Raw genomic sequence first — 19,385 nt, forward strand, 5'->3', positions numbered from 1 at the left:
CAAACAAACAAAAAACAGAGCAAAGTGGAGATTAAAGACTGGGGTGTGGTACATGTACCAAATTTAAATAGGATGGTTATGTAGGTCTCACTGAGAAGATGACCTTTAAGCAAAAATTTGAAAACATAACAGGTAAGTGTAGTAATAAAGTGCATTCTAAAAACACATTCTAGAATACATTCAATATAGTACATTATTTAGCATTTGTAGAAGGCTAAGTATTTATTCACAGATGGGGTGAAGAACATGTATTTATCATGCCTTAAAATTTTTCTTTCACAGGGGTAAGCTCCCAAAATACTGAGCAGTAGTCTGTGGATGTACCTCATGGCAGCCTAGACAGAGGAAATGATATGCTCAGATAATCTTTAATATACAATTTCCTTATTGCAGGGAGATGGCAGAATGTAGTAAATAGTTCCAGAGAAATACACGCTGGAGCTTAATGCCTTCTTAGGAGGATGCATAGGGTCAGTTTATTTGAGGTAATATATGAAGAAGCAATTGTGTAACTGTGTAGGGGAAAATCCTACATGTCCAACATTATAAAAGTCTAAAAATCCAGAAAACAACACACATCTAAGAGAAAAATTGCAAGTAAACATGGCCTCTGAACTTCATTAGGCAGCTTTCCTTTCTCCTTCAGTAGTAACATTAAACTGTAGTGGGTCGCAGACTGAATTTTAAATTTAATATATCCCAAGAGCTGATCTAGTCCCAAGGGAAAGGGGGGAAAAAAGGCTAAACATTTCCCAGTGCAGGTTCCCAAACACGCCATAGCCCACCTTAAAACTCACACTTTTCTTAGTGCTGAAATAGCCAACTGCTTTGTTCCACCCATTCCATTCCTCTCACCACTTGAAAAAATAAAATGGCTCAAGGATTTGGTGACCTCTTGGTAAGGGAGAAATTCACAGGCTGTATATTTGCATTCTTTCATCCGAAATATCTGGCTCAACATAACCAGGGAGAAGTCAGTTAAGGTGGTACTTCACAGGCTGAAAGGAACAGGCAGTGTAACACTCAAAATTGATTTGCCCCCGGGGGATCTAACTCTTCTGCAATGCTCATTAAAACTTAACTTAAAATTTTAAAGGGTTTATAAAACCCTTTTAAAAACATTTTCCAGTCTGACCTCACTCCAACTGACTGTCCTGCTTGGTTAAGCTTACTGTGGAAGGAATGGAATATTTTTGCTAAGTTGCAAATGATTGTGTAGACAAAGGGAATAGTTAAAATGCTTTTACTTGTGATAAAATCGATTGAACAAGCATAGAGGTTCCAAATCTCCCTAATTAAGCTCTGAAATGGCTTCTGCATTCTTTTTTGAAACCAGGGGGAATTCTCTTGAAATGAACAAATATTTTATGTGGTTAAGTATTCATTAAAATGAGCAATAGGGAATGAGCACAGTATCCAATATCAAGAGGAAAACTGTAAAATGGAAAAGGATAGATAAATAAATTAATAATGTGGGGTTTTGGCAGCCTGACCAAATTGTCACCTGTTGTTCTTGTTTTTCTAATTATTCTTCCTGTAATTTACTCAGCTGTGCCTATAATTCTCAGATACGTACAAGGTTAACACAGGAGTTAAAGTTATTAAGGTCAGGCTGTTTATCTTACTTACCATGACCTGAATAAAAGATAATACACATTTTTTTTATAAGAAATTTCAAAAAACAAGAGACTTAGCACTTTCTAAAAACAGAAAAGCAAATACCTATGCTACTGATTTGTACATTATGTAAGGTGCTGTTTAGTATTTTGTTGTTCTTTTTTTAATTTTTTTTTTTTTCTGATCCAAAAGTGTTGAAGTTAGTAATTCAATTCAAATGGTGGGAATTTATTTGCTGGTATTAATTCATACTTTTAAAAAGGATGCTTAATGTAAATTAAAACACAGCTTTGGCTAAAAGGATATTTTATAGACAATCTACTCTAAGGGGGAATTTACTTGTTATTCTTCACCTAATTTTTATTCAAACATAAAATTACTGTACAATGTATGATTTAGATATAGGAAGGGAAGCCTGAGAAGATGGAGAGTATAAGATTCCTAAACTCACTTCATCCCATGGATACTATCACTTATATAACAACTGTATCAGTACAACTAAACCAGAAAACTTTCCAAAGACTGGCAGAACAAACTTCACAGTTAACCACCCAGAAAAGGCCACCTCTAAAAGGGTAGGAGGGGGAGATTTGGTCAAAACCCAAACTCCCAAGGACTCTAAGCACAAAAAGGAGGAACACCACAAACATGGAAAAGGGAGAGGAAAAGACCCCCACACTAGGCATCCCAGACATGGGGCACCTGAACTGAGAGAGAAGTCCCTCTTATATTTGGCTTTGAAAACCAGTAGAGCTTAGCTTTGCCAGGTTTTACAGTCAATGGGGCTTAACTTGTGTACTTCAAAGATCAATTGCTTCAGCTCTGGGAAGTCAGGGGGCAATAGGAAATTGAGTTACCACCCTTAAAGAAATCACATTACGAACAATCCTACATAGAAGAAGTTTGAAAAGTGCTTGTGCTTTATGGGAATATTTACTTACTAATCTCAGAATGTGCACTGGAGGGGCAGGGATCTTTAGGAGTATTCTCCAAGAACAAAAGAGTTAATAGGCATCATTTCTCTCCCTCCATCCCCAGACTAGATAGTCTGAAATCTTTGGAAACCAGAACAAATACTCTCCACCAGCTTTGTTAACACCCACCCTCTGCCCATGCAGACTTATCCCATCTAACCTGCCCCACCCACTCAGCAGGAGTCCCTCCAAAGTGGTTCCTGACACTTCTCATTCTGCAAGAAGCCCTGATAATGACCAGCACCACTCCAAAGTGACCTCTGCCACGGGAAGGGTGGCAGATAACCAAAGACACCAGTTCCACTGCAGCTGGAAGAGTGGCCTGGGGGCAGACATTTGATCTGACTGCTGGTCCCATTCACCATCAAAGCCACACAAGTGGCATCACAAAGAAAGAAATTCCTAGAAAGATATAACCTACCAAAATTGAAGCAGGAAGAAATAACAAAATTTGAACAGACTGATTACCAGCAATGAAATTAAATCAGTAATTAAAACAAACAACCAACCAAACAAAAAAACCTACCAACAAACAGAAGTCCAGAAGCAGTTGACTTTACAGGTGAATCCTACCACACATTTGAAGAATGAATACCTACTTTTCCCAAACTATTTCAAAAAGTAGAAGGGAAAGGAAAGATTCCAAATTCAGTCTATGACATCACCTTGATAAAGACACAATACAACAAAAACAATAAAAAAAACAAAACACTACAGGCCTATTTCTCTAAAGACTATAGATGCAAAAATCCTTAATAAAATATTAGAAAGTCAAATCCAACAATACATTTAAAAATCATTCACTACAATCAAGCAGGATTTATTCCCAGGATGCAAAGGTGGTTCAATATTCACAAATAAGTCAATGTGATACAACACATTAACAACAGAAAGGATAAAAAACATGTAATAATCTCAAGTGACAGAGAAAAAACATTTGACAAAGTACAATATCCATTCATGATAAAAACTCCCAACAAAGTAGGTTTAGAAGGAACATACCTCAACATAATAAAAGCCATATATGAAAACCCCACAACTAACATCATTCACAATGGTGAAAAACTGAGAGCTTTTCCCCTAAGATCAAAAATAAGACAAGGATGGTGAGTCTCATTATATTTATTCAATATAGAACTGGAAGTCTTAGCCACGGCAATTAGACAAGAAAAAGAAAGAGAAGACATCTAAATCTGTCAGAAAGAGGTAAAACTTTCACTATTTGCAGATATGATAGTAAAAAATATATATACATGTATGTATGAATGTATACATATATATAGAATGTATACATATATATAGAAAACCCTAAAAACTCCAAAAAGCTACTGGAACTGATAAATGAATTTAAAAAGTCATAGGATACAGAATTAGTATACAGAAATCTGATGCATTTCTATATGCTAATAATGAAGCAGCAGAAAGAGAAATTAAGAAAACAATTCCATTTACAATTGCACCTAAGAGAATAAAATATCTAGGAATAAACTTAACCAAGGAGGCAAAAGACCTGTATTCTGAAAACTATAAAACATTGAAAGAAATTGAAGATAACACAAACAAACAAAAAAAGATGTACCATGTTCATGGATTGAAAGAACCAATACTATTAAAATATCCAAACTTTCCAGAGCAACGTACAGATTTAGTGCAATCCTTATCAAAATGCCAACAGCATTTTTCACATAACTAGAACAAATAATCCTAAACTTTGTATGGAACCACAGAAGTCCCTGAATAGTCAAAGCAATCTGGCGAAGGTAGAACAAAGTTGGAGCTTTCACAATCCCATATTTTAAGATACACTGAAAAACTGTAGTCATCAAAGCAGTATGGTAATTACACAAAAAATATATACATAGATCAATGGAACAAAATAGAGATCCCATGCTTTTATGATCAATTAATCTATAGCAAAGGAGTTAAGAAGATACAATGGGAAGAAGTCTCTTCAACAACTGGTGGTGAGAATACTGCTCAGCTACATGTAAAACAATGAAACTGAACCACTTACTTATACCACACACACACACACACACACACACACACACACAAATACTAAAAATTAAAGACCTCAAGGTGAGACCTGAAACCATAAAAATCCTAGAAGGAAACATTGGCAGTGATTTCTTTGACATCACCTATAGGAATATTTTTACAGATATGTCTCCTCTGGCAAGGGAAACAAAAGCAAAATTAAACTATTGGGACTACACCAAAATAAAAATTTTTTATACAGCAAAGGAAACTCCAACAAAACAAAAAGGCAAAATACAGTCTCCTCAATAGGAGAAGATATTTGTAAATGATATATCTAATAAGGGATTAATATCCAAAAAAAATATAAAAAACTTATATACCTCAACACCAAAGGGGGAAAAAATCCAATTCAAAAGTGGGCAGAGGACACGAATAAACATTTTTTCCAAATAAGACATACAGATGCCAGACACATGAAAACACGCTTAACATAACTCATCATCAGGGAAATGCAAATCAAAACCACAATACGATACCACCTTGCATCTGTCAGAAACGCTAAAATCATAAAGAAATAACTAGTGTTGATGAAGATGTGGAGAAAAGAAACCATTTTGAACTGTTGGTGGGAATGCATACTTATGTAGCCACTGTGGAAAGCATGGACGTTCCTCAAAAAATTAAAAATAAGAGTGTCTGGATGGCTCCATCAGGTAAGCATCCAACTCTTGGTTTTGGCCCAGGTCATGATCTCACAGTTTGCTCTGATTCTCTCTCTCTCCCTCTCTCTCTGAGCTTTTCCAGCTTCCACAATGCTCTCTCTCAAAATAAATAAGCTTTAAAAAAATTTTAAAATAGGATTATCACATGATCCATTAGTTCTACTACTACTGGATATCTAACCAAACAAATTTAAAACACTAATTTAAAATGATATATGCACCACTATGTTTAGTGCAGGATTATTTACAACCGCCAAGACATGGAAGCAACCCAAGTGTCCAATAATTAGATGAATCAATAAAGAACAGTGGCATATATATATATACACACACACACACAATGAAATATTCCATATGAAATATGTCATAAAAAAAGAATGAAATTGTTCCATTGGCAATAGCATGAATGAATGTATAGAGTATAATGTTAAGTGACATAAGTCAATTAGAGAAAAAATTCCATATGATTTCACTCAAATGTACAATTTAAGAAACAAAATAAGCAAAGGAAAAAAGAGACAAAAAACAGACTCTTAAACATAGAGAACAAACTGGTGGCTACCAGAGGGGAGGCGGGTGGGAGGGATAAGTGAAATAGATGAAGAGGATTAAGGGTACACTCTGGGATTGTGACCAGTACTGAATAGTTAAATCATTATGTTGCATGCCTAAAACTAATGTAACACTGCATGTTGATTATACTTGAATAAAAATGTAAATTAAAAAGTTAGTAATAAAAATATTTTTCAAAAAATAAAATAAAAATGATACAATTAAGATATATATAGCCATTAAATACTAAAAAAGGAATTATATACACATTCCTAATAGACCCAATAGAGTATCATTTGAAGTATCCTATAAACATCATTTCCTCACCAAACACAATACACATGCACACACGCACGCACACACACACAACACATTCACACCTACATACTTTGTATGGATGTGATCATTAAAGTAATAAATCTCAGCATTGTATTATTGCATAAGGGACATGCCAATTCAAATTTCACTGCCTGCCAGATATAGAGTACTTGAGTACTGTTTGTTTAACTCAGAGTACTGTTTGTTTAACTCACTTTGTCTTCTTTTTGGGAATGTGCAGTGATACAAGGTAAAAGTTGTTTGCAGTGATGCCCTCTTTACCAAGCTAGCACCTGGAAGGTATTCACATTCTTACAGGAGGGCAAATAAATATTTCAGAGGACAAAACTTAGACTAAAAAGGAAAAATATTTTACATTTTTACTGTCTCTGAAGTAAGGAATCTAAACATACAAGTTCATACAAAAGAAAGATAATGTTTAATAACCATTATTTACCCTCATTGAAAATAGAGGCATCTTATGTACATCTGACCAAGTTTTCCATGACCAAAACCATCTAAACAACAAACTAAAGCAATTTCTTTGGGATGAAAGTTCTTACTTGCCATACACCATGTTCCTAGCTCTCTTTAATCTACATTTTCATAATGTTCCATACTGTATTTCACCAAGTTTCTTCCTAGGAGTCTTGGCAATGTCTGATAGCAGTCATTAACTAAATACCAACAATTTAAGTCAGGGGCTTGAAAGGGAGTTTTTCTTTTGAGGGTATAGTTTTCAACAAGAAGAGCAGCAGACAGAAGGACTGAAACAGATTTTGAAAGTTGTGTCACACAAAAAATACATCTATTGTGAAAATTTCTGTCATAACAACTGTTGGAAGCAAACTACATTTAGTCCCAGTCCTGGAGCAGAGTGTAAAGAAGATGCAAACCTATGTCAAGTACAGTGGTTTGGCCAGCAGGAATTGTTTGAATGGTGGCAGAAGTATATTCTTACCATTTTTCTGTTACACATTTTAAAAGCACACAATCACCCACAGGAAGAAAAGTCCAGTCCACAATTCAAACGCTCATATAAATTAAGCAGCCTTCATTTAATAATAAATAAATAAATATATAAATAATAAATAAATATTTAATAAATAATAAAGTGCCTTCAAAAGCATGATAATTGTTTCTCTAGCTTTTGTCTCTCAAGAAGTACATAGAATAAGAACTGATTTAATTCAATATATTTTAACTTCCTGAAAATGTAGAATATTTGAACATGAGCAGTATTTGCTTAATTCAGATATATGATTCTGAAATGTGCTAAATCAGAAGACAAATGAATCTGGAACCCAGCAATAATCAAGATTTGATTTGACCAAGAGACGGTCCTGTAACATACGAATGTAATTTTCGTGTCACCTTCTGCCCCATAAGCTAGGACACTAATTTTATATACAGTATATGTGGCAGAGATTGTTTCTGCATGGTGACTAAGCACCACCAATACTTGGTGGTCAGTGAGAGGAATGTCAGCATGACTGGTGCTACATCCAGAGAAGATGAGTGTAAGGAAACTACAGAAATTGGTCTGAGTACTGGGTTAAAATGTCAGTGGATAGAAAAATGAACAACATTCAATGCAGAAGGGGTAGTTTTAGACCAGGAGAGCAGGGCAGTGGGGACGGGGATACAATTACTCACAATTATTTGTTATTCGCAAAAAGAAAGTACTGATAAGGTAACCATCTGTAGATAGAAACAGAAACGTCTACGTCCAATTTTGGCTTTTCATTTGTTTCTCATCATATAATTTGACAAACCCACAGTTAAATATATCTTAAGATATTACTAAAATATCTTTGGAGCTTATATTCCATTCTAGTCTTATTTATGATGGATATGTGTGTGTGTGTGTGTATCCATCATGCATAAAGTTCTAAATTCCTTCTATAAAAATTGATATTCTATTAGTGATTACCCTTTCTCTGTTTTTTTGCTAATAACCTACAAATAAAGTGTAAATATAATTCATAACAGAGAAATGTTAAAGGCACAACACAATTATAGTCACACAATTTATCAGAGAAATGTAATTACTGCACAAGTAATTCACTTTCTGCCGTGTTGTGCAGTATTCATCCACAGTGCAGAAAACATCTGCCTTCACATATATGATAGAAGACACACAATATAACAAAAAAGTCCCTACATAAAAGAGTTGAAGTGCATCATGACAATGGGTTGGTTCAACATAAGGCCATGTATACATTCGTGCTAATGTGCATGTTAAAATGAAATATGTGTATGCAATTCTCTCTAGTGCTATTAGTTAAACTAAAGCATCAATTGTTCTTTTTTCTTTTACAATGTTTATTTATTTTGAGAGAGAGAGAGAGAGACAGAGAGAGAGCAGGGGAGGGGCAGAGACAGGGGGAGAGAGAAAGAATTCCAAGCAGGCTCCACACTGTCAACACAGAGACCAACGCAGGGCTCCAAATCAGAAACCTGAGACAAAATCAAGACTGACACACATACCCGCCCTAAGCATTGATTGTTCTAATAGATCTGTTTTCGAAAGAGTGCCTGGTAGTGATAGAATGGCTTGCCTCATCCTGCATTTCAAACAGATTTACAGACAACAACCAGAAAATAATGTTAATAAATTAAAATTTGCCACCGCTAGCTGTATTCTTATCCATTGCTTCAGAATGAAGGGATTATGGAAGGAAAGGATAGTTTAAAATGAGACCTGAGAATATTGCTAATAGTGTTGTATGGTGACAGATGGTAGCTACACTTGTGATGAGCATAGTATACAGTGTAAGCTTATCAGATCACTATGTTGTACATCTGAAACTAATGTTACATATGTGTCAACCATACTTTAATTTAAAAAAAATTAGACCAGAAAAAAAAAAAAAAAAAACAAGGGCACTCTAGGTTACCAAAGAACCCATGATTCGCAAGCTTGATGTTCTTTATGCTTGAAAAATACATGTCACATTATTAAATATATGTTCCTCTACTAACACTTGTGACTATTCTTTCTGTCCAACTCAGAGTTATCATTACCAAGCATAATCCCCTCTTGGTGCCAAGGCAGTCTGCTTACTGGAATTCTTCAATTAAGCATCTTAATTGGACCTACAAGGGCACTGGATTTAAAATATGAAAGCAATAAACCATTTGGGAATTAAAATCTCAAAATAACATTTTACCTAATTATTATCCATATTTCATTCTGAAAGTTACATTCAGGATGCTATTACATCAATCTGCACGGTTTACTAAAACACACTTCAGAGGTGCCTAAAAGGCTCTTTATCCTTTAAAGTGTCAGTTCAGGGTTTTCCATTTCCCCAGATAATTGATGCCAGTCCAATGTCCTTAAAAAGTGCACAGAAAACAACTTCTTTTTTACATGAGGTCATAGGTGAATCTAAATGTCATAAGCTGATTTCCCCATTGATCAATTAAGGCGCTATACTTGACCCATTTAAAAAATATATATGCATAATATTAACTTTCCAATATAATTTACATAATAAATACATTGTAATACTTTAAATTCTGTCCACTTTTAGTATTTTACATAGATGACATTGCTGAACAGACTGCTTCAGAGCAAATATTTGTTCAAGTACTTGTCAGGCTAATGTACTTTCATTTTTGAGCAACTCCTGTCCATACACTTACGTATCAACATATTATTGCCCAAATGTATTTTTTTACAACTCATTATATTCTACTTTTCTCCAAAATTAATAAAGCCTGAATGCTTAATCTGGAACTTCTGATTCATATTTTCTAATATGATTTTTAAGTCATACTTTATTTAAGCACTTCACATTTTCAGCATTTCTTATTTTATCCTTGATATTCAAAGACAAGGCAACACAAATGTAGGGGAGGATGAAGTTTTCCTCAACCTTTTTAGTGTCCCTTGCTGGGTCGCAAAGTTAAACTGAGAAAGAAATTGACAAAAGAAAAGCACACACATGTATTTAATGTAAGTTTTATGGGACATGGGAACCTTCATAAAGAAATGAAGACCCAAAGAAACAATCGTGAGGATTTTTAAAACAGGTTTGATGAAGAGTGGACAGTCACGGAGAAATACGATAGATCAAGGAGTATGAAGTGGAGAAACTTAACTTGCAAGGAAAGTTTATTGGCATACTTGGGGGGAGAATATCCTGAACCCCATCACAAATCACAACTCAGATTGTAACTGCAGACAATTAATTTCATACAGAGGATATTTCTAAAGTCAACTATAATTTTTGAGGTAGTTATATACACAGGCATGGACTAGATTGACCATATGATTTATTTTCTAATCCAGACTATTTTAGAGTGAAAATGGGTGTTAATAATAGTTACACGGCTAGAAAAGTTGTAAACCAGGAGGAAATAATGGTCACACTGGGATGAGTAAATGGTTGATTGTGAAGCAAAACATTTGTTTGGTATGTGCAGAAACATTTCAAGTGGAATTGGCTTTTCAAGGGGAAATTATGAATTGAGAAAACTAAAAAGAGACAAATCACTGCTTTTTCCAGATTTTAGTATTTACGAAAGGGACATGAAATCCGAACTTTGTGTAAAATGACAAAGGCAATGATAGCATTTCTGATCACTCAGTTCATAATATATTTGCATTTTGACACTAATTAAGGTAGGAAAGAAATCTTTAATTGTTTCATTCTTTTATTATTTGCAATTTTAAAGGTGACACTGGGGGTACATCAAATCATCATAAACATTTTGACTGCATAATGTAATCACTGGTCATTTCTCTGACATGTATAGATAATAGATGATTTTGTTGGGAATCATAATTATTGAAATATAATAATTATTTTAAAATTGAAACCATTATTTTCTTTAATTGTTTTTTTAAATTTATTTCTGAGAGAGAGAGAGAGAGAGAGAGAGGACAGTGTGAGCAGGGGAGGATCAGAGAGAGAGGGAGACACAGAATCCAAACAGGCTCCAAGCTCTGAGCTGGCTGTCAGCACAGAGCCCAATGTGGGGTTTGAACCCATGAACCGTGAGATCATGACCTGAGCCAAAGCTGGACACTTAACCGACCGAGCTGCCCAGGTGCCCCAAACCATCATTTTCTTGAGAAAAAAAAAATGCATCACTATTAGTGGAAAAGTATCTTTGTGTCCAAAGCCAATAACTAAAGTTATAATAACTTACCTTACCTTTCTACCATAAACAGAACATAACAAAACAGTGCCCAGATGTAAATAAAATTTTTGCTTTAAAAATCATACTAAAAAAATCCTTTACACATGAAATACAATCAGTAATCCCTGAATTTCCTAGAAATCAGGCATCTTTGGAAAAAGACTTCTCGTTCTGTCCATTAACATCTAGAAAAAGTGGAATATTTAACTTAAAATATTTTATTTTAAAAAATTTTTTTAAATGTTTATTTATTTTTGAGAGAGACAGAGACAGCGTGAGCAGGGGAGGGTAGGAGAAAGAGGGAGACACAGAATCTGAAGCAGGCTCCAGGCTCTGAGCTAGCTGTCAGCACAAAGCCCGACGTGGGGCTCGAACCCACGAACCGTGAGATCATGACCTGAGCCGAATTCAGACGCTCAACCAACTGAGCCACCCAGACGCCCCTAGCTTAAAATATTTTAGACAATCTGTGGTTTTTAGCATTTTCCAAAAGGATTTCACTAAAATCTTGTCACGTTATCTAGAAAACCAGCATATCATGTATTAATGCACAAAACCTATTGAAATAACTGTCATCATCTGATGTGGTGGTTAACCTGGCTACTCACCCCACCATGCTTGGCAGCAGTAGGGCTGTGCCATGCAGTGCAACAGACATTTCGTCCGCACATGCTTTAGCCACAATCGGATTCCTCTCGTCAGCAGTCGGTTGAATGAAAACGTAAACTCGTCGTTTCTATTACAGAGAACAGGGGGATCACGGGACTCGCACCTCTCAACATGTTTATTCTGTTACAAATGCTGGTAATTTATGGTGGAGAAATGAAACCACAGAAAAACGAGGTTTTGAAGGGTATTGCTTAACTATACTCAAATGCAATAAATGTAACCTTAATCTAGCAGATGAAGTAGTTCTCATAAGCATAGTATACTGAAGACATTATATTTATTTACGGCTCTGGCCCCATAAATTCATAATGATTTCCTTCTGGGTATTAAAGGCCAAAATATGATTTTTGACAGATTATATATTTTGAAATTCTTACTTTGATAGTTAATTTTAAGAGCAGTTATTTCTGCCATTCCTGAAGGAAAATAGATCTAATAACCAGTAGGTCATGGTTTTCCCAAAGCATATAGTTACGCTTGCTTGAAGGAAGTCAGCCAGGCATCACCAACCAAAGTTAGCACTTCTGTCGTGGCTGAAGTTATTCCCATATGTGGCATTTCTAACGTTTATGATTATACTACCTTTTGTTTTCTTTTTAAGTCAGGAATCACCTTTTAAAAGTATATTTATCTTCTAATATCTATAGAAAAAAATTAGCAGTGTACATAATGTCTTTAACAAAGTCTGATCAGTTTTTCTTGAGAAAATATGATCTTTCTTTGTGTCAAGTTTCATATTCTAAACACCAATAAAATACGCAATAAAAACACATGTAGTGTATTCTACTGTCATGAAAACAAAGGAGTAGTTTGTGAAAGATAAAACACAGAGGTACTGCAATATTCTATATTTCCTAGATATATTCCCGTCTGTCTACTGAAGTGAGTACTTCAGGTACATCCCGACAATAATTTAATCACTTTGGTAAATGAGTACCACTTAGAGTAAATCTGATCATATTCTGTTCTGAAGGATTTCTGCAATCTTTTTATTTGCTGTCAGCTCCTTTTGAAAATAAATTTTCCCACTATAGTTCCTTAAAGTCACAATAATGTTTTACTGGGTTCTTCATGAGAGAAAACATAAGCTAATTCAAATATGAGAATGACAGCTCATAACTTAAAACCACAAGCATTTGAAACCTTTTGGCTCACGTTTATGTAGTAACTAATTTTACACAAATCACACAGTTTTTTCAAATGACTGAAGAGATTGTCATAAATTATTCCTTTTCTTTTTCTTACTTTTAATTTTAAAAATTTCAAACACACAAAAAGAAACCAAGTATAGGATAAATCTGCATACCCCTATCATATAGTGTATAATGTCAACTCTTTTTAATCCATGGCCAATCTCATATCTTTCTATATCTTCAACCCCTTGTATCATACAATATTATTTGGGAGGAAATCTTGGATATCATATAATTTTACCCTTAAATATTTCATGTATATATAAAATGAAGATTCATTTTTTAAAATACTTAGCCACAACATTATAATTACTTTATAAAAAATTTTGCAATTGGGACACCTGGGTGGCTCAGTCAGTTGAGCCTCCGATTTGGCTCAGGTCATGATCTCTGTGTTCATGAGTTCTAGCTGCACATCCGGCACTGTGCTGATAGCTCAGAGCCTGGAGCTTGCTTCAGATTCTGTGTCTCCCTCTCTCGCTCTGCCCCCTCCCCAGCTTGTACTCTGTCTCTCTCTCTCTCTCTCTCTCAAAAATGAATAACCACTTAAAAAATTTTAAGTGAATAAAAATTTTAAAAATTTACAATAATTTGTTAATATCATCAAATTTCAAGTTGGTGATCAAATTTCTTTCTGGTCTCATTAATGTCTTAATTAAAGATTTTTTTCTTGCATAAGGATCAAAATAAAAATCTCTACATAGTTACTAGTTGTTATACGTTTAAGTCTTTTTCTTTTTAAAATATACTTAACGCTATCGTTACTGGTGGCTTTAATTTACTAAATCTATTACTTTTTTTTAAACCACTTTATTGAGGTATTACTGACATACAAAGAGATGTACATATTCAAAGGATACAACTTTATGAGTTTGGAGATAAGTGTACACCTGTGAAACCATCACCACATCAATGTCATGAACATTATTTATAACTTCCAAAAGTTTCCTCCTGCCCTGTTCATTAATATTTTGTGATAAGAAGACTTAACATAAATCTACACTCTTGAAGGAATTTTAAGTATACACGACAGCACTGTTAACTACAGGCTCTATGCCATACAAATCTTTACCACTTATTCATCATGTATAACTGAAGCTTTGTACCCTTTGATTAATACTGCCTTGTTTTTCCTCCTCCCCAGGCCCAGAAACCAACGATCTCCTCTCTACTTCCGAATCTGACTACTCTAGATTCCTCATATAAGTAGTGCTATACTGTATTTGTCCTTCTGTGCCTGGCATATTTCACTTAACATAATGTTCTCCATATTCACGTACACTGTCACACATGGCAGCATTTCCTGCCATCTTTTGTAAAGCTGAATAATATTCTGTTGTATATATATACCACATTTTCTGTATCCACTCATCTAGTGATGAACATTTAGGTAGTTTTAACCTCTCAGTAATTGTGAACAATGCTGCAATGAACACGGAAGTACATATTCTCAAGTGTTTTTTAACCTTTAGATATCCACTCCTTGTAACGTGCGCATGTTCTCTCCTTGCAGTTTTCTTTGTTGATGAAAGTAGATTCCTTGAACTACCCAATTTCCCATAGTCTGGATTTTGCTGACGTCTTTGTGGGTTCCTTAACACTTTTTTTCTCTGTCATATTTCCTATAAATTGGAAATAGGATCTAAATAATAAAATTCAGATTTAATACTTTTGGCAAGAATACTCTATAAACGTCGTTGTGTAGTATTCTTTAATAGTGGAAATATTCACTTGTTGACCATCATAGAATTGTGGTTAAAAGCATAGGCTCTGGAGACTAAATACATGAAAACGAATCCAGGTTTTGCCTTGGTGTAGTGGTGAAAACTCAGGCAAATGAATTAATCAATATCTCACTTCCTTCACCTATGAAATGGGGCTAACAAATATACCTAACAAGATTTCTGTCAAGGCTACATAGATAAATTAAGACAAAGCACCTCAAATAACACTTGATACATTGTAAGTATTCAACATATGTCAGCTATTATTACCAAATAACTGAAATTAATTATAAAGAGGAACATGAAGAAAACATTCACAATTTTTTTCTTTTTTTTTTTTTAATATTTTTTTATTTATTTCTAGGAGAGAGAGAGAGAGAGAGAGAGAGAGACAGTGTGAGCAGGGGAGGGTCTGAGAGAGAGGGAGTCACAGACTCTGAAATAGGCTCTAGGCTCCGAGCTGGCAGTCAGCACAGAGCCCGACGCGGGGCTCGAACCCACGAACCGCGAGATCATGACCTAAGCGAAAGTCGGACGCTTAACCGACTAAGCCACCCAGGCGCCCCAAACATTCACAATTTTTATCCATACAGCAGCCAAATTGACAAGTCTAGTAAAGATGGATTTTCATTACCTAATATAAAAGCTGAAATGTGAGTGGACTAAAAGGCACAAATATATCAGTGAATTGGTAATGGAAGATGCAGCCTTTTGATGGCAGGTCAATGACCAAACATCCCACAGGCTACTAGTTATTGAAAGAAATTGCTGCTCTCCAGTTCTTTTAAGTGTATTATGTCCATATATATATATGTGTGTATATATATATACACACACAATTCTTGGTTCAACCTCAGAAAATAACCACAAACATGATCAATTCACATTTTATTCTTTCTTAAATATACTTTGATGGCATCAAACTAGGCAAAACAATTCCCTTATCCAGGCAGAAGAAACAGGTTCATCTCTCACTATCCAGAGCAATAGTTTGTGAATAGCTTTACTCTTTTAGAAATACGGCACAAATGCTTTGCACATTCAATCAGTTTATAGAATTTTTAAAGGAGCAGAATCACTTAATATACACTTTTTTTAATCACAATCTTGAGAATGGCTATTAACTAAGGATTTAGCAAACATTAAATTATAAAATCCATAAGATTGGAAAATGGTGAAGATTTGAAGTCAGATGAGCAATGGAAAATTTAGGCTGGGTATTTAAGGAAACTGCCTATTAGCAAGAACTATTAGATAATGGAATGGTACTTTTCTTAAGCTCCATAAATTTCAAAAGTAAATTGGAAAACATATTGGAAGAAAATGTTCCACCCCACCAGGGGAATAAATGAAATGGCCTTTTCATCTCCTGTTTCTATAAGCTGGTCTGCAAATTAGACGTATAAAATTTACCTACCCAAACTATGAACACGATAAGTCCAATATTAGGTTTAGTCCAAGTTTCACTGGGAAAAGTTCCATTTCCAGATCCTCAGCCAAAAGCTGAATAATACCAATATGGAAATTTGGAGCAAAATCAATTGTTAAAGTCAGATTATGAGATTTTAACTGCCATTCTAAAACTACTTATACAGCCTTTCTATGTTATTTCCACTTGCCAGATCAACACCCAAGAGTCATTTTGACATTTAAAAAAAAATCCCAATTACACATCCAACTGCTGATTTACAAAGCAAAAGGCAACCTGTGATTTTGGCTTTAAAACCCAGTTTGCCTTAGGGATAGATGGATGAAAGAAATTCTAGCCTACTGTTTAAGGGCTAATATTCCCACATTTTCATATCCCATTTAGGGCAGGCAGATTTTAGCACTTGAGCTTAGGCAGTATCACTTTATAGAAGGTGCTTGAGTGGAGTAGGCAGCATGCAGGAATGGGATAATAAACGGCAGAGAAGCAGAGGCTGCTGCAGGTAGACTCCTATGCCAAGTGCCAAAGGAAAATGGCTGTGAAAGGGAACACATTTTTTTTTTCCATGAGCGAGGGATGAGAATTTAATAGTAAAACAGTAAATTGAGTTTCTGTCCTTTTACCTCTTACTAGAATTTCTTTGTTGTCCTTTGCATGGGGAAGGTTAACAGCTCAACCTAATTCTTCACTCCAAGGAACTTTACAGGCTGTCATTTGGTTGAGGTCTAATGGGTCTCCTGGGATTTGATAGCTGAACGCCGCGCTCACCGGAGCAAGCTGCTCCACAGAGGGCCTGGAAAAGAATGTTTGAGTTGGAGAGAAGGTGCTGCTGCTCCAACTGCTTTTCCACCTGCAAAAACAGAACCTTTGGGGACGGTAGCACCGCAGTTAACAGGGGATCTCAGGAATGAGAAAGGTGTTAAAGTAGCCAGTTCTTCTGTTTTGCCAAGGATTTTCCGGTCTTGCTGTTTTTGGCAAAATTTTGAAATATCCCACTTCTCTCACCCTGAGCTTTTCCCTTCCCATTTCTCAGGGATGGTTTTGAGGATTGGGATGACTAGTCCAAACAGAAAGACAGAATTTTAAGAGGATGTGGGAGTCACACTTCTGGGCTCTCCACATGCCTTGAAGAAGCACTCTGTTGCTGGGCAGAACTGGGGACGCCTGTGGGGGAGGGAGAGAGTGGCCAACAGCAATAAAAAGATCAAGTTGCCCACCATCTCAGCTTCCACATTGGAGAAGAACACCCCTAGAACTCTTACTGATTACAGCATGTAGAAAATTTCAAAGCTATCAGCTGAAAAACTCACAGAGTCACTCAGAGGATTCGGAAAGTCAAGTTCGTATTTAACCGTACTGAACTGGGTAAAACGTTCCGGATGAGAGTGTTTTTCTTGCGTGTTTAAAAGTTTTACTGTAATAAAAAATAAATAGTATAAAAGATGCCATTTTAACCACCTATAAACGTCCATGTCCTTGACATGAATTACATTCACAATGTGTTACAACCATCACTACTATATTTACAAATCATTTTCATCCCACCAAACAGAAATTCAGTAAAACAAAATGTTTTTAAAAAATAGTTTTTGCTACCGTGGATACCATAAGTTAGGGTCAATGAAGCCTCAGAGTAATACGATTAGTAGTCATGTATGTATTTTCTAAAAGGAAATGAATTAGCTTAAAATAATTATTGGAAAAGTGTAAAAACCACTGCCAACTCATCACAATGCATACTATAGTTGTGATTAATATCATCTAAGTGATCAGGTATTTTTGTATAATATAAAATTTCAATGATTACGTAGGATTGATGACCTAAAAAAAATCATACTAATTATAGAAAACATAGCTCAGACAATAAAAGTAAATAAATGAAGAAACTTATGTAAAAGGCCATAAAAATGTAGAAGTATAAGATGAATCCACAAGGTCAGAAGAATCAAGGCATGATTAAAATCTAGAACTACGGGGGCACCTGCGTGGCTCAGTTGATTAAGCATCTGACTTTAACTCAGGTAACAGTCTTGTAATTCGTGGGGTTGCGCCCCACATCAGGCTCTGTGCTGAAAGCTTAGAGCCTAGAGCCTGCTTTAGATTTGGGGTCTCCTTCTCTCTCTGTCCCTCCCTGGCTTGTACACGCTCTCTTTCTCAAAAGTAAATAAACATTAAATAATTTTTTTAAATAATAAAACAAAACCTAGAACTATGAAATGTTATTTTAGAAACACATTTCCAGATAAATAGATTTCAAAAAAAAAAATTTAGATGTTCTTTTGAAGCAGCTTTAGGGAAGGATCAGTATAAAAGTTCTGGAGGTTCATATGTAATGTTAACCTCAGCCACTGATCAAAACTGCCTTGTCTTTCAAAAGGGAAAAGTAAAATATGAAATACAGATTTGCCAGTTTTAGGCACAGCTCCTCATTTCAGTCAATTCTTCCTCATTGATTAGTAAATCCAATCAATGGCAATGACAATTTGAGAAGTAAATCCCTTCATCAAATCTTAAATCTTACACACTGCACCCTTGAAGTTCACCCTTTCCTTTAGCACCAAGAATTTCAATACTATGTAAGGTAAATGCATCATTTATTTTAATCCTGTTGAAATGAATGGATGGACTTAAATAACAACGCAAGCCTTTTCCCATAGAGTGCTATAATTCACTTTGAAGTGATAGCACTTTTAGGATTAAGATGTATACATTTTGGTTCTTTGACTAGTTGTCCTTTCTTTATGTACTATATTAACAAGAATTTAGAGCAAGACTAAGGCACTTCTGTCTTCTAATTCAAATCTTGGAGTCTTAGAAAAATTCTACTAGTGTAGCCAACCAAGATGAATAACTATTTTGAAGGGAATCAAACTCTCATTTAGTAACTACTGACTATGGTTTTTTACTTAATCACTTGTGTTAGAGTGGCTATCGATAGAATCAGTCTTGAAAATATTTTCATTTATTATCACATTGCCACTTGAAAGAAGTCTGTGATACTATTGCAAAGAAATAAATAACTAATTATTAATTCATGTTAACTTTATGCTTAC

This window comes from Hyaena hyaena, unplaced genomic scaffold (genome assembly GCF_003009895.1).
Source record: "Hyaena hyaena isolate Hyena2069 unplaced genomic scaffold, ASM300989v1 scaffold_661, whole genome shotgun sequence".
Taxonomy (NCBI): Eukaryota; Metazoa; Chordata; class Mammalia; order Carnivora; family Hyaenidae; genus Hyaena; species Hyaena hyaena.